We start from the raw sequence: 21,831 nt of genomic DNA on the forward strand, positions 1-21,831 counted from the left end.
ATTTGATATTGTACTTAAATGTAAAATTTATAAATTGTAACACTCAAAATTCAACTCTTAAATCAGTAAAAGATAGGTTACTGACAGGACATGTAGCCAAGTTAGACTTGCTTTGCTCTACTGAAAAATAGAGTATACTATGTGAGGAAAATATTTTCAGTGTAGTAAGCAATGTACATATGTATACATGTTTGTATACACACAAGTATATGTGCATATACATACACATATTTAGGCTTAAGAAAGTTATAGTATACCTATAATTCATGTTTTCATTAAAGTTTCCAAATCAAAAGAGAAATAATATAAAAAATAAAATGTAAATTCATAGCTAGTACTTGAAAACCCATTGTAGAATAAACTTCACCAAATCATTATAATAGTTCAGAAAACATTTGTGATCACATTTTGTGTAATGATTTTTAATAATGTTGGTAAATCAGAATTGTGTTATAGTTCTGAAGGCAATGAAAAATTTAAATTCTTACTCATAATCAAAACTGGAAATTCACAGTAATTTGGTTTGATTTAGGATATATTTTTGATTTATAAGAGATTGCATACATGTGTGGCAAGCAATTTTGTTTCATAATGTCATTGCTGGACCTTCTTGGGTTTAAGAATAGTTCCTCCTTGAAGATGCCTGTAGTCTCAATGTCCTGGAGTGTTTTGCCTATGTGTTGTTCTATATATCTTATGGTTTTGGGTCTGATATCGAGGTCTTTAATTCATTTGGATTTTACCTTCGTACATGATGTTAGCTGGGGGTCTAAGTTCAAGTTTTTGCAAGTGGCTATCCAGTTGTGCCAACACCACTTGTTGAAGAGGCTTTCCCTGCTCCATTTAGGATTTCCTGCTCCTTTATCAAAAATTAGGTGATTGTATGTCTGGGGAACATTTTCTGAGTATTCAAGCCTATTCCACTGATCTGAGGGCCTGTACTTATTCCAATACCATGCTGTTTTGATAACTATTGCTTTGTAGTAAAGTTTAAAGTTGGGGAAAGTAATTGTTTGTTTTATTGTTAGCCATATTAGGCTGTGTTCAAAGCTTACTCTTGTTGGGGCTTAGAGTGCTTTATGGTACCAAACCAGGTACCAAACCTGGTTGGTCCACATTCAAGGCAAGCACCTGCCCTTTCTCTTCTCTCTCTGACCATGAAAATTCTTTGGGGGTCCACACCCGGTGATGCTCAGAGGTTATTCCTATCTATGTACTCAGAAATTGCTCCTGACTTGGGGGACCATATGGGACTCCAGGGATTGAACCGTGGTCTATCCTGGGTCAACCACATGCAAGGCAAAAGCGCCATCACACCAGCCCAATTTTTTTTTAATGTTACAGATGCAAAATTTAGTTATTCTTGCTATATATTATGGTCATGGTGAATATCCTAAGACCTTGAGAAGTACTAGTATGAAAACGGGGGAAATTTTTTAACCCTGCTATTGAACATAGAATAAATTTTAAACATATCATTTAATACCTGAAATTCAGATATGAGAGTAAGTCAAAGACACAAAACTGGATTTTACTAATGTAAAATGGCTTTAGGTACTTAATTGAAACCTTCACTAGGATTCAATTAATGCCAGAGTCTAGAGTGAAACAAGGCCAGCAGGTAGAAATAGGATCTCTGTTGAAACAAGGGCAGGCATCTAAATAGATTAATTTAAAAATGGGGTGTTTATTTATCATCAAAATGAGATGTTTAGCTCCCATGGCTATGTGAAAAAAGAAAGCAGATATCCTTGACAGCCTGCTATAAATTAGGTAATTCCTAGGACTTGGTTTTGTTTTTGTTTTTGGACCACACCACATGATGCTCCTACACTTAGGAATCACTCCTGGGAGGGGACTGGTTGGGACACCAATAAACAAACCTCTTGGCTGTATGCAAGGCAGTGCCTTACCTGCTGTGCTATCTCTCTGGCTCCTCTTGCTAGAACTTTTAATTCATCATTCTATTAATATTAATGCATCTGGATATAATGAAAACAGTACAGCTTTTCTTTAATAACTGTAACTGATATTCATTTATCTTTTACCTTTTTCTAAATTTTCATATTTTGGTTATCAAGGTTTAGAGTCAGCTGTTCCATAATTTGCCATTTTAAAGGTAAAATAGATTTGTATTCTTATCTGCTACACTACTTAATGATTAAGTAGCTCTAATTTCTCTGTTTAAATAAAAAGAATTCAGAAACTCCACATCTTCCCCTCCCCTTCCTCCTCCTTTTGTTTTAGGTCACATCCAGCAGTGTCCAAGGTTTACTCCTGGCTCTGTGCTCAAGGAGCACTACTGATGGGCCTTAGTAGATTCAAGAATTGTGGTGCCAAGAATTGAAGCTGGGTCAGCCATTTGCAAGGCAAATACCCTACCTGCTGTACAATTTTTCTCACCCAAAATACTACATAATTTTATTGTTGTTGTTGCTGTTGCCACAGCCATTCCCAGTAGTGCTTGGGGACCACTATGACACACTCAGCAGTGCGTGGGTGTGAGGGGAATGTGACACTGGGCATGGAATCCAGAGCCTCAAATTTGTCAGGCTTGTTTCTACTACTTACTTGGGCCTCATCTCTAGCCTCCAAAGCAAATTGAAAAAACAATTGCTAAATTACATTTTTGTAAAACAGATTTATTGATATATAATTTGCATACCATGCAGTTTACTCCTTGATAGAATACAACTCAGTGACTTTTAGTATAATATCAGTTATCAGAAGCAAATTAATTTGAGAACTTTTCATCAACTCATAAAGAAATGCTAATTTTTAGTAATGTGTCTTCAAATGCTTTTCCTCTTTTCTTTGATATTTGAGGCAAGTTTTTGATCATTTTCTAAAGAACTTTCATTTTTATTTTTTATATAATGATTTTAGTTAAGCAGTGTGGTTACAAAATTGTTCATGGTTGACTTTTAGTCATAGAATATATACCACCCTTTACCAGTTCATGTTTCCTGGCACCAATATCCCCAGTTTCTCTCCCTCCTACCATCACCTGCCTGCCAATAGATGTTAAATTCTAAGTTGTTCACACAGAACAATTATTATTTGGAAATCAAACTTTTAAAGACATTTATTTTTTACCTTCCTTACCATTTTTGAATTGTTTTTGCAAAAAAAAATGTACTTAAAAGTCATTTAGTTTTTGAGCTTGATTTTTTTTCAAGCACTTGCATTGTTGTTTATCACATTAAATAGGCTTCAGATATCCAGCTTTACAAATCAACATCCAGATAGCAACTCTAAAGTTTTTCTTTCTTTCTTTTTTTTTTTTTCAGGCCACACCCATTTGATGCTCAGTGGTTACTCCTGGCTAAGCGCTCAGAAATTGCCCCTGGCTTGGGGCGACCATATGGGATGCTAGGGGATCGAACTGTGGTCCTTCCTTGGCTAGCGCTTGCAAGGCAGACACCTTACCTCTAGCGCCACCTTGCTGGCCCCGCAACTCTAAAGTTTTTAATCTTACCATGTCCTTGAACTTTTTTCAATGTATTGCAACTTTTCTGGTAACCACTTATGGCCTGTTTGTTTTTGTTATGTTGGTTCATTTGTTTCTTTTTCTTCCACATATGAGTTAACAGTACATTGTGGTTTTTTTCCCACCACTAGGTCATCATCTGTTTTAATTAAAATCAAGTACAGACTGAGGAGATAGCTCAGAATTCTGGTGTGCATGACTTCGTGTTCAATTAAGTGTCTGTATGAATTCCCTAGCACCCTAAGCTTTGGTCCTAGGACCTTGAGCGCTTCTGGAAGCCAACTTTTCCCTAGGATTTAGTTACTCTTCAAGACAACTCATAGACTAATACAGAATGGCTCTTTTTTTACCCTCTTTTTTTAAGTTGTCTTTGACACACAGTAATTTGTACTTGTAGAAAGAAAATCCTTGTCCTCAAGAAGTTTATATCTTAGAGGCAAGAAAATATAAAATAAAGTTATTATAAAATAATTTACATAATTTGCATGGTAATTTGAAAAACACTGCACAGAGAAAAAATGTTGATGAATTCTACCATCTTTCAAGAAAATATGAAATGATAGGAAAAGATGAGAGTTTTAAGTGAAAAATAACAGGGGAAGAGAGGAGTCTATGATATCTGTTCCTGCTGGAGAAATGGTATAATTGCATGATTGAACAGTATTCTGTGTTTACTGGTTCCCAAGAAATTTGGTGTGACTGAAATTGGTGTGAAATAAAAAAAAGTGGTAGCTGGAGCTCAATGTTCTCAAAATTTAATGTGTTGTCCTTATACATAAAGATAGAGTCATTCTTTAGATGTAACTCAAATATTTTGAGAATCTTATTTTTTATAAAGCAATTGCATTCTGCCAATCAATGATATAGATGCAAAGATATATAGAATTTTTCCATTTAGAGAGGTGGGACAAGGAATATGAAGTAATATTAAACTAGAATAGTATAGCATAGTCATTATTTTTTGTGTTAGATTTTTCACAGTGACAGCAGGACACAAGAAGAAATGAACCAGTGAAATATTTGTACTGCATTACTTAATTAACATATTAAAATTCTATTATAGGTATCAAAATATACATTAGCTTATATACTTTTGGGGGCACCTGAATGTGTCAGGATTTACTCCTGCTCTTTGTTCATTCCTGATGGTTCTTGGAAGATCCATATACAGTTCCAGGGATCATCTGTGTGCAAGGAAAGCACCTAAACCTCTATACTATCTCCTTGGCCCAAGATTTTGTTTATTTTTGAGCCTCACCCATCACTGCTGAAGGCTAACTTCTGACCCTGCACTCAAGATCACTTTTGGTGGGATTCAAAGGACCATGGTAGATGACAGGGCTCAAATTCAAGTCAGATACATTCAAGGCAAATGCTCTACCTACTGTACCATTACTCCAGCACCCTGAGATTTTTGAGGGCCTTGAACAGGTCAAGGCTTCCTGGGTGACTCCGGTGTTAAGATTTGTGGTTCTGGTAGCATTACCATTTAGAAAGTCAATATAAAAGTAGAGGCGTTACAAAAGTAAAGTCTAGAATAAGTTCATTTATTTATTTTGGGAGCCACATGTTGTGGTTCTCAGGGCATACTCCTGCCTCTGCACTCAGAAATCATCGTGAACATGCTCTGTGGACAATTTGAGATACCAGAGATGGGGTTTGGATTGGTTGCATGCATGGCCTTACCTGTTGTAGTGTCATTACAGTCCCTTAGTATAAGTACTTTGAAAGTTATGTTTTATGGTTGTATTTAATTAAATATCATAATCCTAAAATCTCATAGCCATAGCTTAGTACTAAATATAACTACACTGATGGTCAAATGACCTTGAGAAATAGGCCAGCATAAGAAATCAACATAAACCATGATTGTGATCCTTGAGAGGATAATTTGAAGGTTTGAGCTATGGGAAAAAATCTGGAATAAGGAGTGTGAACATATCTAGTTAAAGATGCAGATTCCCTCTGGATTAGTGAGGCTACCCAAGAAAAGTCTTCTTTATCTAAGAATTGGTAGAGCTGCACATAGAAAAGTAAGAGAAAGAGTGAGTAAATGAGCAGGAGGAAACAAATAATTAACAAAAATTGATAAGGTGACAAAAATTAAATACTGAATTCCTTAGTCTTGCAGATTCAAATCATCCTCCCAACCCACTAGACTTTTTGCATGATAGCCATTGCCAGGAACTTGTGACTGAATTCTTTGATCACTTCCCAACTTCATTATATTCAGTGATACAGGTGTGGTCAAAGTCATTACTGCAAATCCTATCACCATTAAGCCAAGTTAGCTTCTTGGCACAGTACTTGCAACTATTAACTTCCGGATATGCCTAATTCATGCTTTGGGGCTCTTATGGAGTGCCAGGCATAATAAAAAGATGGAAGTATTTATTTGTATAAAGTGATCAAGATAGCAATCTTGGATCTAGCTTTAATATAGCTAGCTTTACTATAATAACTGAATGAAAAAAATACAATGTAAAATACCCTCCTCCCCCAGACAGAGGGGCTCTTAACAGGAAGGATGTAATTGAAAATCAAAGCAGTGAGCTTGAAGACTGAGTCAGGTATATGCAAACTATGTGCACGACACCATTGTGATCTCACCCCACCATTTTGTGAAAGTTTTTAATCTGATCCAATATCTGTTTCTGGGCCAGGAGATTAAAGCAATTGGTAAAGAATTTTCCTTGAAAGTGGCCAACCCAGGATTGATCCCTAGCATCTGGTATGGTTTTCCAAGTCCCTCTAGGAATGATTTTTGAATGCAGAACCAGGAATAACCCACGAGCATTACAAGCTGTGGCCCCAAAACAAAAGAATCAATATTCGTTTCTGATAAAATATCTCAAATAGGAATAGAAGATTCCTATCATTTTTACTTGAACATAAAGACCATTTATGATAAACTAACTGCTAAAATGATACTCAGTAGTAAAAAACTGAAAGCCTTCCTCTAAGACCAGGGAAAGACACTTAGGTTCATTTCACCATCATTATTTAACATAGCATTTAATAACTCCTACTCAAAGAATAGGAAATACATGTTACCTAACTTGAAAAGAATTTAAATTACAATGATTCAGTATTATACATAGAAAATCTTAGCAAATTCTTAAAAACTACTAGAGGGGCTAGGAAATGGCTCAGTGATCAATAATGGGACTTGAATTTGAACCCTACAGTTAGTTCTCTTTGCACAGCTCTCTGCAGAGTCGTGTAGGCACCTGGATAATACACAGTGTGACCCAAAGATCCCTCCATCTCTACTGGGTATGGCCATGGAAGGAACCACACTGCAGCTCCTTATGTCTATTATTAAAACATCTGAACTGTTTTGGTTGAGTGTCACGAGAGTGACCCTGAGTCTGTTTTCTGGGCACTGTTTGTGAGGTTCCATACATACCTCCCCACAAATACTAAATTAATTGATATATAAAATGGCAGGCTAACAAAATCAGTATGCAGAATCTGCTGCTTTTTGTTGTTGTTGCATTTTGGCCATCCCTGACTGTGCTCCAGGATTATTCCTGGTGGTGCTCAAAAGAACAGAAGTGTTATACCAGAACCAAACCCATGTTGGCCACATGCACGGTAATTGCTATATCCTCTGTATTTTCTCTCTGGCTCATCAATTACCATTTTATAATCAGGCAATGAACTCAATAAAAAAGTATTCAAGAAAACACTCCCAATTTGAATTGCATCTATAAAAATTGAGTTCATTGGAATAAATTTAACAATAGAGATGAAAACATATTTCAAAAATGTCTCTGATAAAAGCAAAAGTGGAAAACAGAAAAATAATATTCCATTCTCGTGGCTGAGAAAAATTAACATTGTAAAAATGACTTTACATTATGCAGACTTGGTGCAATCTCCTTAAAATCTCAGTTGTAATTTCCATTAATTATTAGTTTATTTAGAAATATACATTACTAATGTTAGTTTGTAACATTGAAATTTCAGAAATAGAAAAGAAATAGTAATGGGATGCTTGTCTTCTAAGTGGTTGATCCTGGTTTGATTTCTGGGTGTTAGGATGTAAGGATGCCCTTAAGCATCACTACGTATGATCTTACCACTTAAAACCAAAAAAATAAAAATAAAAAATACAGACAAGCTATAAAGAAAATGACTCAAAAAATGGCAGCATTATCTCCCTGACTTCAAACTATACTATAAAACTATGAAAATAGTATACCATTGGGATAAAAATATATAAACTAGGGCAAGAGTGATAGCACAGTGGGTAGGGCATTTGCCCTGCAAGTGGCCGATCTGGGTTCAATGCCAAGCATCCTATAAAGTAGCTAGAGCACCTCTAGGAATGACCCTTGAGTACAGAGTCAGGAGTAACTCCTGAGTACTCCTGTGTGTGGCCCCAAAACAAAACACAACAAAGCAATATATATATATATATATATATATATATATACGTATATATGTACTTGTATATGTATGTGTGTATGTATATATACACTAACCAAAGGAAAAATATCGAAATCTTAGAATCCAATACTCTTGTTAATGGAGAGTGAATTTATGATAAAGAATCAAGAACATACAACAGATAAAAGAGTGTTCTTTTAGAAAATGGAGAATTTACCAAATTCTCCACTGGAGAAACTGGACAACCAAAAACAAAAGGATAAACATAGATTGCCACATCACATTTTGCACATAGGTTAATAGGAATAAAGGCTTGTATGTTGGATGTTAAACCATAAAAATATATGAAAGAAAAAACAAGCAAACTCAGGTGATAAAAGCTACTAAGATGTGTTAGGGGATTTAGCTCTGACAACAAAAATAACCCACTAGTATTGCATAAAATTAAATTTACGTTAAATTAAAAATATAAGAAATTTTAATTAAAATTGTATCTTACTGAATGGTAGAAAATATTCCTACCTTATGTCTTAAAAAGGGCTAATAATACCAAAGATATTTGTAAGGAATTGAAAAAAACCAACATCATGATAACAAACAAACCCATCAAAATGGGCGTACAAGCTGAATGGATGTTTAATAAGAAAATAATATCGTCATCAGCACATGAAATAAAATGTTCAGCTTTACTTATTATGTAAGTACAAGTCAAAACAATTGGATTTCACCTCACCCTTGGGAGAATGTCCTACATCAAAATGAGCAGAAACAATAATTGCTTGTGGGAGTTTGGAGTAAAAGGAAGAACTTTCATAAACTGTTGGTGGAATCTAAATTGGCTTAACTTTTATAGAAACTAGTATGGAGATTTGTGAAAATACTAGCAATTTCCATTTGATTGTTTTTCTTTTCTTTTTTCTTTTTAGCAATTTCCAATTTCCATTTGAGATATGATATGGCAATTGCACTCATTGGGATCTCTCTGAAATGCACAAACCCGCCAATCCTAAAGGGTGCACCCATAGGGTGTGGCCCTATTTATTTTATAAGACCTAAGATATAGAAGCAACCCATGTATTAATTAATTGACTGCTTCATGGATAAAGAAAATATGACAAATGTACACAACAAATTGTACTCAGCCAGAAAGAGAAAATCTTGTCTTTTACAACAGCATGAATGGAACTAGAAAGCAATCAGGCTAAAGAAAGTAAGTCCTCAGTAGAAAGCATGACAATAACTTTCTTATGTGGGCACAGAGAAATTAAAGCAAACCAAATGCAAATGTAAAGGTGCAGATTGACTTTGCACACTGTGATTATTGATATGGGATCAGAGAATTGAAGAATGAAGAATATTGGCACTTCTTGTTGTTGCTGTACTATATTTTGAAAAGTTGTGGAATTGGACCCCATACACAGAATTATTTAAACTGTATTACCACAATAAAAACAAAGAGATAGACAATGGTTTTATTTGACAACTTGACTAACCTTAAACCTAATCGAAACAAGGTACCTATATAATTGACTAAAATTTAGTGTGTACTTACAAGAAGTATTTCCATAGATTAACTTTTGATTTGGTGCAGTGAATATAGCAGGATGCCTTCAACAATATAGGTTATCATTCAGAGTCTGAATAGTCTGAATTAAAAAAAGGTTGTGGAAAGTTGAATTGTTTTCCACTTCCTGGCTGTGTCATCTTTGGTCTGGGACTTAAATTTGCTTTTAATATATATAGAGTAGAATTTGTACCCAGTGCTTTCTTTGGTATACAGCTTGCTTAAGATAGATTGTGGTACTGCTCAGCCTCCATAAGTACGTCAACAATTTTCCTATAATAAATATTCATTTTCAATCACTTAACCTCAGCGGATCGAGGTTCTCTTTCTCTTTCCTATTCTGATCTCTGGTAAAGCCTCACTAATACATAAATTAGATTATGTGATTGGGATCTGACATCAATAGAAGAGACACATTTTTTCTGAGATGGAAAGTAAAGGTTGAATATATGAAGGTGAAAGGTAAAAGGTTGCACAGGCATTTGCTTTTTAATTTTTGTTTGCTAAATTTCACATAGATTTATTGTAGGAGAGATTATTCTATTATTGCCTATGTAAAATACTTTTCTAAATAATTGGTGTAGGTAAATGATAATGACGACATTGTCTTTGGTATGTTAAGAATAACCTTTGACTTGGTGGGACTGAGAAATATAGAAAACCATTGGAAAAACATTCATGTAGAAATACATTCAGCAGGTTGGGTATTAAATGAGGGTTTCAGCTGGTTTATTTTTCCACTATTGATTTCTATGTGTACCTGTTCCAGGCTTTTAAACTGCTCATTTTCACTTAAAGGTAAATTTAAATTTTAATGCAAGTTTCATTTTATTATTACTCCATCAGTTGTGTTTAAGGAAATCATGTATGGACTTATACTTCTCAGTTTGTGGCACATTTATTAGCAAATCTAAAGTCCTGCTTTTTAAAATGACTCTATCAGTCTTCTTTAAGGAAATAGGTGTAGAGTTACAATTTGCAGTTGTGGTACATATATTTGGAGGCTGTGCAAGAATTTATATTTTATGATGGCCCTTTCTGCATTATCTTGTCTGCATACCATACATCCTCCTGATTGCTAAGACCCTTTTAAATATGGCTAGTATAATTCCGCAGATGCACATGTATTTTAAAATATCAGCAACATTATGTACATAGCTTAAATTTATATTAAAAATTTATTGTGCCAAAGATCTCTCTCTGTTTATTGCATATGACATTTTAAAGTGTTGACAAATTTATACATGTTGCAATGTGGATCTCACTCTAGGTCATTATTTTTTGTGCCACTTTTCATACCCAACATATATCCCAAATATCAATCATTAATCATCTGATACTGGGCACCTAGCTTATTTCCAATTCTTTTTCTGTAGAAATCTCTGTAATTAACCTGTACTTAACGTTTTTATTCTCAAGAGTGTGTTTATCAAATTTATATACTCATATTTATTTATTTTGTGGGCCATACTCAGGGGTTACTCCTGACTATGTGCTTAGGAATCACAATTGACAGCCTCAGCAGACCATATGGGATGTCAGAAATTGTACCCAGGTTGGCTGCATGCAAGGCAAATGCCCTACCTACTGTACATATTGCTCCTGCCCCAATAATTATACTTTTTAAACAATATCACACAAACATGCACCAGAATGCCTATGCATTTTATATCTTGGCCAGCTCTGCATTTAGTTTCTTTCTCTTTTTAACTTCCGGGAATGTTTTTGGGGACAAATCACAATGTAAGTTAACATGTTTAATACTCTATTTATCAATATTCTTAGGTTTTTAAAAGTAAAAAGAAAAGTATCTCATTGATATCACAACTAGAAAAATTTTTAATGATAACAACTAAGGAGGCTATTAGATACCAAACAAAAGGCCATGAATGTTGAAGATACAGGATAATATAGATATTATCTGGAACCATTTTTCCCACTCACATTTGGTTGCAATTACAAAAAGAGTCTTTGGGTGAGCACTGTATTTACCTTTCTTTCCTTGAACCCACATTTTTGAAGAGGTAGAAGGAAATTGAGAAAAAGATGAATATATATACAAATATATATATATGTACATATATACAAAAAATATATATATATATAGCTACAACTTGGGTGCAACTAGCAAAGACTCAAGTTTGGTGAAATAAATAAGAGGGAAAGGGGATGGGGCTGGAGAGATAGCACAGCGGTGTTTTCCTTGCAAGCAGCCGATCCAGCACTTAAGGTGGTTGGTTCAAATACCGGCATCCCATATGGTTCACCGTGCCTGCCAGGAGCAATTTCTGAGCAGATAGCTATGAGTAACCCCTGAGCACTGCCAGGTATGGTCCCAAAACCAAAAAAAAAAAAAAAAAAAAAAAAAAAAAGAGGGAGAGGGGAAAATGTCAAATGTCAAATGATCTCATTCATAGGTGGTATCTAATACGTAAAGCATTGGGAATGGACAATATCCAAATTAAAGAACTCTGAACCTTGACAACATAACTAGGATTACTAACTTGGGGGAGGTGTAGTGATAGGCTAGAAGAAATGATATAGGACAGTTGTGGAGGGTTTCTGAAAATTTGATGCCATTTGAGGTGCAGTCAAGTATAACAAATGATCATTAATATTAACACTACAGTGTTAACTCATTTACAGTAAAGCATTGTTGAGAAATTTGGGGGCAAACTGCTGAGTGAGTGTGTTTGTGTGTGTGTGTGTGTGTGTGTGTGTGTGTGTGTGTGTGTGTGTGTGTGTATCCTTTGCATCCCCTAGAAGCAGTTTAGTTGGATGCAGATCAAGAGACAGCCTATCAACAAAGATTTCACTCCAAACTAATTCCCCAGATGAGTCCAAAGTTGGGTGACTTTATAATCTATGTAGCAATGCTGCTTCTTTGCTGCTTCTTTCTCCCTAATGCATTACTCATTGCTTTGGCTCAGCTATAAGTTGAATTAATTTAAAGCATCCAGAGAATAATAGTAATAATAATAATAATAATAATAATAATAATAATAATAATAATAATAATAATAAATAAGTTGAAATCCTAGGCTCTTACCTAACACAATTCCACTCTCATATTCTTCTTAAAATCTGGAACAGTCAAGAAAATATATCCAAGAAAAATGAAAGACACCCTTGTAATAATAATTTTCAGACACAAAAGAGAAAAGAGCTGGAAGTTCCAGCTCACCTCAGGAAGCTCACCACAAAGAGTGATGAGTTTAGTTAGAGAAATAACTACATTTTGAACTGTCCTAATATTGAGAATGTATGAGGGAAATGTAGAGCCTGTTTAGGGTACAGGCGGGGGTTGGGTGGGGAGGAGGGAGATTTGGGACTTGGGTGATGGGAATGTTGCACTGGTGATGGGTGGTGTTCCATTTATGACTGAAACCCAAACACAATCATGTATGTAATCAAGGTGTTTAAATAAAAAAAAAATTAAAAAAAATAATAAAGAAGAATCCTAGACACTAAAAAAAAAAAAAAAAAAAAAAAAAAGAAATCGCCTCTGGCTTGGGGGGACCATATAAAAAAAAAGAAAATATATCCATTAAAGTTCAACTATTAGTTCCATTGTTTAAATGAAAGAAGCTAAAGAATCTTTGGAATGAAATATGCTGAAGAATTTCTATCATAGTTTTGAGTTTTTTAGCTTGCAGTAAGTTTACTTTTTACTTGTATCCATTGCTTTCAAATGCAGGTTTTCAGATATCCCTGAAAAATTCACTTCTAGGCTTTGGCTTTTAAATAATAATGCAACTTACTTGTATCATTTGTTTATGCATACTATTATAATATGTACCACATATTTTAAATTTTAATTTTTTGTTTTTGTTTTGGGTCCACATTCAGCATTGCTGAGGGCTTGTTCATGGCTCTGCACTTAAGGATCACCCCTGGTGAGGTTCTGGGGACCATGCAGAGTGTAAGAGAATAAGCCTGGATCAGGTACCTGCAAGGCAAGAACCCTACCTGCTGTACTATTTCTATGGCCCTGCTATTTCTTTCTTTGAAGCATTCCTAGAATTTTCCTCCAAGTTTATGTATGAAAAAATAATTACCAATAAATAATTCACAGAAAATAAACTAGAACTATAGAAAGGAATTAAGGTGAAGAATATCAACATCAAATTTTACTGTAAGAAGAAACTAATTCTGTGTCTTAGAATAGAGATTTAAAAATAAAAATATATAATGCAGAATCTTGAAGAAAGATCATTAGAATATGATGAAAAAGATGTATCTAGAAGCATTGGATACTTAATATTGGTAGCTAAAAGACCAAAACTGATTATTAAAATAATTAGAGAAAAAACATGAGCTGCTATAACAAACAGCTGATATATAGAGAATTATGAATTTGGAGAATTAGGAGTCCTTGTAAAATATAATTAAGATAGGGATTGGTCACAAAAGCACTGAGGGGAGAGTAAATGAACATGTAAGGGTCTATAGTTAATCCCATGACAGTATACTTGAAGAGTGGTGAAACCCTGTATCTTTTAGGCCAAGGGAATTCCTTTTCTAATGTCCCCAATATTTACTTTGCCTATGCAGGAAAAAAAAAAAAAAGAAAAGCACAAAATAATCTTTTTTTATTTATTTATCTATTTATTTATTTATTTATTTATTTATCTTTCTATGACTTCTTTGTTTTGGTGTGGATATTGAAGTTGTTGTCTCCCATTATATTTTTCCTTTTGTGCTCCATCATGTTTTTATTTCAGGACTGTGGCTATTATGTGGTGCTTGTCCTTATTGCTGTAGTACTCACTGGATATTTTATTTGATATTTCTGTTTGTATTGTTGTGGTGTTTCAATTCCTTTTTCCCTTTCCTCTCTCAAACTGAGGTTGAGAGCCTCTAGAAGGACTCTGCCCATTTTTGGCTTATTTGATTTTTACCCCATTTTATTGCTCTTCTTTTCTTCAAACAAAACCACATAACTTGAACTATCTAGTTCCACCTCTCAAATAGAGGAGGAAATAATGGAGGGTACCAAGGCCAAACAGTTGTATGATCACTAAGTAGTAAGCTAGACACAGAGGGGCCCACTCATTCTAGCAGCCCGGGGATGAGGGTGGGGGATATGGAATGCAAGATAGGAACGAGGGTGGAACGAGGACAAATTTGGTGATGGGAATTCCCCTTATTCAATGTTAATATGTAACTAAAATTTTACTGTGAAAGATATGTCAAGCCACTATGACCAAAATAAAAATTAAATATTTATAAAAAAAAAAAAAAGAAGATAGGGATTGAAGAGATGGTATAGTGAATAAGATGCCATCCAGGTTAAATCTCCTGCACCTCATCTTATCTCCCTATGAGTGATCTCAGTGCAGCAGTAAACTCTGAGCACTACCAGGAATGATCCCACCTCCTCCCCTAAATAAATAAAAACAATGTGCACATATAGGTAGTCAAAAATCTTTAGTTATTTTGATGGAACAAAAAATTGAGTTAAATATATAACCTTTTATATTTCTAAATTTTAAGCACAAGCCTGTCTCTTTTTTTTTTTAATATTTTTAGTGATAAGCTTTCACTTCAAGTCACAGGAGATTAAACTGAAATGATTTAAACCTAACCTAAAGGTTTCCAGCCCTTTCTTTAGCCCTGGTCCTCTTCTGATCTCATTTTACCCTCTAGTTCCATTTGTCCTATTGGTTTGCCGCCCTCCCCCCCAGTTTTGCTAAGTGGCCCCATTTACATGATTTTCACCTAAGTCCTCCTTAAAGTATCCTGGGGCCCACAAAGGGCCATATAATCACCAGCTGATAAATGCTGATTTCAACAGTTAAGACATTTATTATTTAGTGTTTTACATAATAAAGAATTGCAGTGCTGTGCAGTTTCCGTGCTAATTTCAATGAAATGAACCGCCGACTCTTCTAAAAGTCAAAAATTATTTTTCTCTTAGTCTCAAGAGGGCTGTTGTCATTCTAAGGAGTATATTTTGATGGCTATATCTGCAAAGAATAAGAAAGGAAATATCTCTTTTTCCAAAACTTAAGACTCACAGGAGTCTTCCTAAAACTACTTAGTCAGTCTTTCCCTGAAGACCCATTGACTGGAAATAATACTCTTCCCAGCTCTAACTGGTAAATGATCCCAGTGCTTGGGGAGGGATCCACATCCCATAATGAACACAGCTACCTGAAGAGAGAGGATTTAATAGGGATTCATTTGGGAAAGAATCACTGGGGAATGGATATTGGGTAGTTAATTAACCAACAATTCTGGCACAATGATAAAGTCCGGATTCTCAGACTGGGAGGCTATTAGAAAGAAAATGCGTAATATTCACAGATTGTTGACAGAAAAATTAATGTGTGAGTCAGAAAATTTATAACTCTGTTGTCAATCAAGTAGTGAGGCAGCAGAAACATTCTAGGATATACAAGGAAATAAACATATTGCTCATTTATTCCTCTTGAAAGATTTTATTAATGATACGTTTCACCCAAAGAGAAGCAAACAAACAAAAATCAGTAAAACCATTGGCATCTTGGGATAAAGAGAAAATGTGTGTACCATTCCGTTTAAATATTGACTTGAAACCTAATATGTTTAGTAATCGTTACTAAGCAAAATGTTCTAGTTGTTAGTGAAAGAAAAAAATCCAATCTAAAAGCACATGTACTGATGGCAACAATTGATTAGGTATATTGGATGAGGGTCCAGTGAGAAAAGAGAAACAGAACTAAAGCCTATATATTGTTGGAGGGGGTTAACTTTTACAGTTATGAGCAGTTCCTGGAAGGCAATTGTCTTGTGACTGACTTGAAAGCCACAGGGCAAGCAGTTGGGAAAGGAGCTGGGTGTGAAGTTGGGCGAGGAAGAACAAGTTAGCACATAGCAACAGGAAATCCAGTCACTTCTGTTGCCTCTGACCTTGATGGTGTGGGTGTTTTGCAGAAGCCAAAGCAAATTGCCAGGTTGCTAAATACACATACCTGGCATGGGGGTGAGAGAAAATTAAGGGGAACTGTGGAGCTATTGATGATATGATTGCTCCCTCATGCCAATCTAGTGAAATCACGAAACAACAGTGTGTAGAAACCAATAGTGGTAGTGGTTGGAAGAGCACTTTAGGATCCCAAGTTTCATGGAAGCACACTGCCATGGCCCTCTTTAACTGTTGATATAAAGGACAGGCATTTCTAAGAAATGACCCACTACAACCTACCACATCAGGGACCAAGGAAATCCAGAATTTAAAAACATGGGATGCATAGAATGAGATTTCATTATTTATTTAGTGAAAAGTGGAGCTTTAAATTCTTATTTTGGAATAAAATAGATTAAGAAACATGATTTTATGCATGTTTTAATATACATAGTTTTATGCACTGAAATGAATTTACTTCAGATTTTCAGCAATGGATATAAAAGCAAGCAAACTGTAAAGCAAGAGATGGAAAACAAAGGAAATAGCAGGAAATCACAACATAAAACAAACGACAGATGTAAGCCCACACATCTCTGCTACAGAAATGAGTCTAAATTGGATAAACATATTTAGAATGTCCCTCCAAATGGCTCTAAAATAGAACACGACTGACTGTTGTCTTTATGAGATGTGTATTACTTTAGGTGCTTTGGTTGCATGAAATAAAATCTAATTTGGTCTAAGATACAAATAATTATAAGCCTTTCTGCGTATCTTTCATAACCCTGAGATACAGGAAATAATTGGTCCTTCGAAAGCACCAAAATAAGAATTAAAGAGAGTTCGTACTCTGTTCTAGTTTTTTGGTTTTTGTCTTTTTTAGTCTCCATAGAGAATGAACATTAACTTCTTATTCTTAAATGACGAATGAAATAGTTGGTCATGAAACTGACCAGATATTTTCCATACACTAACTTTTTGTTTTGTTTTTGTTTTTGGATCACACCCAGCAGTGCTCAGGGGTTACTCCTGGCTCCACGCTCAGAAATTGCTCCTGGCAGGCTTGGGGGACCATATCTATACACTAACTTTAACTTCTCAGATGAAGCAAAAATGGTTTGATCTCCGAGTCTGGTATTTACCCCCATTTATGTAGTCTCATCATGGAAGAGAGTAGTTCTCAAAGAAAAGGTGAGCTCATTATGAGGTGGGACAGTAGCACAGGAAATTTGGTCTGGTGATTTTGGTTTATGGTAAAGAATTTTCTCTTTTCCTACTCTAGTTCCTCTATCGCCAGAAATTATCACCCCCCCCATACATTATCCAATTATTGGTAGAGATTAAATCATTGACTTCATGCACAAAAATGTCTAAAACATTCTTCATTACAATTCTGATACTTCCTATATATCTGAATCATATCAATGAAAGTAAAATACTTTCATTTATAGAGAAGAATGATGTCCCCTTATATAACCTTCCTAAGTTGGCTGATTACATTTCTGATTTTATTTTAATTAAAGTTTGGTTGCTTTATAATATCATAAAAATTTGAGTGTAATCCCTGTATATCAGCATGTATATGTATTACATTGAGTTTTGCAATAAAATCCAATTCTATTCTCCAATAAATAATTTTTTTTTTGATATTTCATTGTTTTGATTGAAGCCCCCTCATGACTGGTGATGTAGGGGATTTTTTTTTTATTTAAACACTTTGATTACATACATGATTGTGTTTGGGTTTCAGTCATAAAAGGAACACCACCCATCACCAGTGCAACATTCCCATCACCCAAGTCCCAAATCTCCCTCCTCCCCACCCAACCCCCGCCTGTACCCTAAACAGGCTCTACATTTCCCTCATACATTCTCAATATTACGACAGTTCAAAATGTAGTTATTTCTCTAACTAAACTCATCACTCTTTGTGGTGAGCTTCCTGAGGTGAGCTGGAACTTCCAGCTCTTTTCTCTTTTGTGTCTGAAAATTATTATTACAAGGGTGTCTTTCATTTTTCTTAAAACCCATAGATGAGTGAGACCATTCTGCGTTTTTCTCTCTCTCTCTGACTTATTTCACTCAGCATAATAGATTCCGTGTACATCCATGTATAGGAAAATTTCATGACTTCATCTCTCCTGACAGCTGCATAATATTCCATTGTGTATATGTACCACAGTTTCTTTAGCCATTCGTCTGTTGAAGGGCATCTTGGTTGTTTCCAGAGTCTTGCTATGGTAAATAGAGCTGCAATGAATATAGATGTAAGGAAGGGGTTTTTGTATTGTATTTTTGTGTTCCTAGGGTATATTCCTAGGAGTGGTATAGCTGGATCGTATGGGAGCTCGATTTCCAGTTTTTGGAGGAATCTCCATATCGCTTTCCATAAAGGTTGAACTAGACAGCATTCCCACCAGCAGTGGATAAGAGTTCCTTTCTCTCCACATCCCCGCCAACACTGTTTATTCTCATTCTTTGTGATGTGTGCCATTCTCTGGGGTGTGAGGTGGTATCTCATCGTTGTTTTGATTTGCATCTCCCTGATGATTAGTGATGTGGAACATTTTTTCATGTGTCTTTTGGCCATGCGTATTTCTTCTTTGTCAAAGTGTCTGTTCATTTCTTCTCCCCATTTTTTGATGGGGTTAGATGTTTTTTTCTTGTAAAGTTCTGTCAGTGCCTTGTATATTTTGAAGATTAGCCCCTTATCTGATGGGTATTGGGTAAATAGTTTCTCCCACTCAGTGGGTGGCTCTTGTATCCTGGGCACTATTTCCTTTGAGGTGCAGAAGCTTCTCAGCTTAATATATTCCCATCTGTTAATCTCTGCTTTCACTTGCTTGGAGAGTGCAGTTTCCTCCTTGAAGATGCCTGTAATGTCCTGTAGTGTTTTGCCTATGTGCTGTTCTATATATCTTATGGTTTTGGGGCTGATATCGAGGTCTTTAATCCATTTGGATTTTACCTTTGTACATGATGTTAGCTGGGGGTCTAAGTTTAATTTTTTGCAAGTGGCTATCCAATTGTGCCAACACCACTTGTTGAAGAGGCTTTCCCTGCTCCATTTAGGATTTCCTGCTCCTTTATCAAAAATTAGATGGTTGTATCTCTGGGGAACATTTTCTGAGTATTCAAGCCTATTCCACTGATCTGAGGACCTATCCTTATTCCAATACCATGCTGTTTTGATAACTGTTGCTTTGTAGTACAGTTTAAAGTTGGGAAAAGTAATTCCTCCCATATTCTTTTTCCCAATGATTGCTTTAGCTATTCGAGGGTGTTTATTGTTCCAAATGAATTTCAAAAGTGTCTGATCCACTTCTTTGAAGAATGTCATGGGTATCTTTAGAGGGATGGCATTAAATCTGTATAATGCCTTGGGGAGTATTGACATTTTGATGATGTTAATCCTGCCAATCCATGAGCAGGGTATGTGTTTCCATTTCCGTGTGTCCTCTCTTATTTCTTGGAGCAGAGTTTTATAGTTTTCTTTGTATAGGTCCTTCACATATTTAGTCAAGTTGATTCCAAGATATTTGAGTTTGTGTGGTACTATTGTGAATGGGGTTGTTTTCTTAATGTCCATTTCATCCTTATTACTATTGGTATATAGAAAGGCCATTGATTTTTGTGTGTTAATTTTGTAGCCTGCCACCTTGCTATATGAGTCTATTGTTTCTAGAAGCTTTTTGATAGAGTCTTTAGGGTTTTCTAAGTAGAGTATCATGTCATCTGCAAACAGTGAGAGCTTGACTTCTTCCTTTCCTATCTGGATTCCCTTGATATCCTTTTCTTGCCTAATCGCTATAGCAAGTACTTCCAGTGCTATGTTGAATAGGAGTGGTGAGAGAGGACAGCCTTGTCTTGTGCCAGAATTTAGAGGGAAGGCTTTCAGTTTTTCTCCATTGAGGATAATATTTGCCACTGGCTTGTGGTAGATGGCCTTCACTATATTGAGAAAGGTTCCCTCCATTCCCATCTTGCTGAGAGTTTTGATCAAGAATGGGTGTTGGACCTTATCAAATGCTTTCTCTGCATCTATTGATATGATCATGTGGTTTTTATTTTTCTTGTTATTGATGTTGTGTATTATGTTGATAGATTTACGGATGTTAAACCAGCCTTGCATTCCTGGGATGAAACCTACTTGATCGTAGTGGATGATCTTCTTAACGAGGCATTGAATCCTATTTGCCAGGATTTTGTTGAGGATCTTTGCATCTGCATTCATCAGTGATATTGGTCTGTAATTTTCTTTTTTGGTAGCGTCTCTGTCTGGTTTAGGTATCAAGGTGATGTTGGCTTCATAAAAGCTATTTGGAAGTGTTTCTGTTTGTTCAATTTCATGAAAGAGTCTTGCCAAGATTGGCAGTAGTTCCTCTTGGAAAGTTTGATAGAATTCATTAGTGAATCCATCTGGACCTGGGCTTTTGTTTTTCGGCAGACATTTGATTACTGTTTTAATTTCATCAATGGTGATGGGGGTGTTTAGATATGCTACATCCTCTTCCTTCAACCGTGGAAGATTATAAGAGTCCAAGAATTTATCCATTTCTTCCAGGTTCTCATTTTTAGTGGCGTAGAGTTTTTCAAAGTAGTTTCTGATTACCCTTTGAATCTCTGTCATATCAGTAGTGATCTCTCCTTTTTCATTCCTGATACGAGTTATCAAGTTTCTCTCTCTCTCTTTCTTTGTTAGGTTTGCCAGTGGTCTATCAATCTTGTTTATTTTTTCAAAGAACCAACTTCTGCTTTCGTTGATCTTTCGGATTGTTTTTTGAGTTTCCACTTCGTTGATTTCTGCTCTCAGCTTTGTTATTTCCTTCTGTCTTCCTATTCTTGGGTCCTTTTGTTGAGCATTTTCTAGTTCTATTAGCTGTGTCATTAAGCTACTCAGGTAAGCTCCTTCTTCCTTCCTGATGTGTGCTTGCAAAGCTATAAATTTTCCTCTCAGTACTGCTTTTGCTGTGTCCCATAAGTTCTGATAGTTTGTGTCTTTATTGTCATTTGTTTCCAGGAACCTTTTGATTTCCTCCTTGATTTCATCTCGGACCCACTGGTTATTGAGCATGAGGCTGTTTAACTTCCAGGTGTTAAAGTGTTTCTTCTGAGTCCCTTTGGAGTTCACAAATAATTTCAGAGCCTTGTGGTCAGCGAAGGTAGTCTGCAAAATTTCTATCCTCTTGATCTTATGGAGGTATGTTTTATGTGCCAGCATGTAGTCTATCCTGGAGAATGTCCCATGTACATTGGAGAAGAATGTGTATCCAGGTTTCTGGGGATGGAGTGTCCTATATATATCCACTAGGCCTCTTTCTTCCATTTCTCTCCTCAGGTCTAGTATATTCTTGTTGGGTTTCAGTCTGGTTGACCTGTCCAGTGTTGACAAAGCCGTGTTAAGGTCCCCCACAATTATTGTGTTGTTGTTGATATTATTTTTCAGATTTGTCAACAGTTGTATTAAATATTTTGCTGGCCCCTCATTCG

The 21,831-nt window shown here is 35.6% G+C and overlaps 1 protein-coding gene across 1 annotated transcript in view; it reads left to right on the forward strand.

Moving 5' to 3' along the window:
• Window positions 1-21,831, forward strand: part of GPC5 (glypican 5) — a 1,503,836-nt gene that overhangs the window by 32,035 nt on the left and 1,449,970 nt on the right. The window lies entirely within an intron of this gene.

This window comes from Suncus etruscus, chromosome 8, assembly GCF_024139225.1.
Source record: "Suncus etruscus isolate mSunEtr1 chromosome 8, mSunEtr1.pri.cur, whole genome shotgun sequence".
Classification (NCBI taxonomy): Eukaryota; Metazoa; Chordata; class Mammalia; order Eulipotyphla; family Soricidae; genus Suncus; species Suncus etruscus.